This window comes from Corvus brachyrhynchos, unplaced genomic scaffold (genome assembly GCF_000691975.1).
Source record: "Corvus brachyrhynchos isolate BGI_N302 unplaced genomic scaffold, ASM69197v1 scaffold80, whole genome shotgun sequence".
NCBI lineage: Eukaryota > Metazoa > Chordata > Aves > Passeriformes > Corvidae > Corvus > Corvus brachyrhynchos.
In genome coordinates, this window is record NW_008236769.1 from 121534 (window position 1) to 124347 (window position 2814).

The following is a 2814-nucleotide window of genomic DNA, read 5'->3' on the forward strand; positions in this document are numbered from 1 at the left end:
TTACAGGGGTTATCTCTCAATATGGTGCAGATATAAATTTATGTAAGATACATGTATGACTTCCACGAGACAGAAACTCGTACAAGTTGCAGTAAGCAAAAGACATTTTGCGTAAGTATAATGCACCTTTCATTGAGAGGAGAAGGAAGTAATTTCAGCAGTTTTAAAATATGTTCTATGTTTTAACTCATGACTGAAACCTCTAACTTTGAAAGATGCTAGTCACTGAATCAAATCAGTAAGGGCTCATCTTACATTTAAGCATTCAACAATATTACAATTGATAGAGTACAGTAAAAAGAGTACATGTCTAAGTGATGATCAAGATATAATGATTTTTTTTTTCCAGTTACAGTTGCAGGAAAGCTGTCTCCAACATAAATTAATGAAAATTAAAATTAAAAAAATAAAGGAATAAAGAAATATTTCAGGAAATGGCAGACTGGGAGGTAGAAGGCAAAAAAGGGAGTGAATCAACAAAATACTAAGCTAAAAGGAGGATTTAAGATACCAGGAGACAACAAATGTTGGTAGTTGATCCTCAGTCTGTGGGGGTTTTTTTCCAATAATGTATTTACTCATTTCAAAAGCATTAAAATTTTTCAAAAATAAGGAATTAGATAAAGAAAGAAACATAGGTTAGGTTGAGGAAACAATGCCAAAGTCAGCCTTTCTATATAGTGCTTCATTATTTTTTATTTACCTCCACTAAAATGGGGACAAAAGTCAGGAATTATAAAGCCTAGTTTTCATAAGTTGTGATATGCCAGTACATTTTTCACTTATGTTCAGAGATGATGTGAGATGGTATCTTGCTCAAAGGTTTAGTGACTCAAGAAAATATCAATATGATTACAATGTACAGAGATATATCTCCTATTAATTCTGATGTATTATAGTACATGAATTCACTAAAGAAGTCAGATTGACTATTTAAAACTTTAGTCTATGTGTCTATGTAAAACTTTAACAATGAAATTGCTACTTAGCCTTTTATGTTATTTTCTGACAGTCGGCAGACAACTTCAGAGACTAGCTTTAACTGTCAAAATAATTTATATATATATTAAATGTCAATGCAACCCAGGAAGAAGATAAAATTTGCTTTCAATATGACATTTATATGCCAGAGCTTGATTTAGATATGCAGAGGTAGCAAGACATGTTAGCTAAAAGTAGTTATGCAGCATATTTCTAAACATGATGTCCCATTTATGTTCAAAATGATGTGGACTGAATCAATTAGGAGAAACAAGTGAGTTCCAAGAAGTACTTTTAAAAAGCTGTGGAGTTGCTTAGTAACCTGATGTTATACTTCATTTCCCAACAGAACTATAAAGCTGTCAGACTGGTAATGGGGAGCTCCCCAAGATAAATGGTGCCTCATGTTTTGCCAAAAACATGGTTCTGTTAAACATTACACCTAACTTTGGGGAGTCATGCATATGCATATCAATAATACATGCAACCGGACAGTTATCAGAAGAAATGGGTTTTAGTTGCACTTTGTCATAAAAATCTAATACTTTCCTTCCTTTAATGCATTTATCTTGTCAGACAGGAGAAGGCACTGGATCCAGAAAGCCTAAGGGGAAAATTTTAATCCAGCTCTTTCTTAGTGCTATATTTACCTGACATCAACTTTGTTCTTCACTGACAGTAATCTACCTTAATCTACTGTACGCATCCTAGACTTGGAAATTTAGCTTTTTCTGCTTGCAACTTCTTTGAGAACCCAGAAGTCACCATGTAACCTTCCATCATAGGAGTTTGCTTTCACAGTGTATCAGAATAGATGTGTCTTAAATTTCAGTGAAAATTAAATATAGGAGACTATTTCAAGGCCATTTAGCTAAAAATACAAACATACTGAAGGAAGGATATCAATCTTGCTTTTTCAATAACTGGGATATTGGTTCCTAAGCCTACGTTCTTCTTAGGAACATAGTCAATTTCTGAAATTGAGAGAATTAAATCTGATAATTAAGGAAAAGTCTAACCTAAAAATCAGCCGCAGGAATTCTGCCAGAGTCTGAGATGAATGTAATTTAGTTATGTCAAAATACTTTATAAATAAGGGAGAACAAATAGGTATCTAATATGATAGGGTCAGATCATCAGTTGAGGCGAAATGGACTGATGAACTCAGTCCAGTTGTTGATAATATTTACTCCAGAGTTCAGTCATAAAATATAATAATGGCACATTTATAAAGAAAAATTACTAAATGGATCAGAAGGTTCTTTTTCTTTTTAAAAAGTTCTTTCTTGAATTCAATCCAAGTAATTTTCACACTGTCTTCTCTCTTCTCCAACAGCTTAAGTGCTCCTGAAAAATTTCCTTTAAGACCAGAGTTTGTTGTTCACTTCTCTAAATGGCAGAACTAGGACAAGATAGTTCACAGTGCTGAAAATTATAACAGCCCTAAAATATATAGTAAAAGACTCAATGAAAATTTTTTTTTAAGTGTTTGTAGGTAGATATATCAGATAAAATGGCTGCAGTCAGATCAAGGTACAAGGAATTTGTGGAATGTTTAAAATTGTATTTCAATTCTAATTGAATTAAACAAATGTGACAGTGTAGAGGACCAAAATTTAATATGAGGTTGTAATGAACCTGTTTAACACAGAAGACAAAGGAAACTAAGCCTCTGTGAATAAAAAGGATAGGACCCAGAAAGGTTTGAAATATACCCAAAAAAACCCTCTGTGAATAAAAAGGATAGGACCCAGAAAAGTTTGAAATATACCCAAAAAAACGTGATTAAAACCAAACCAGGTTAGATGTTGGTGCCAAAACATTGCTCTATTT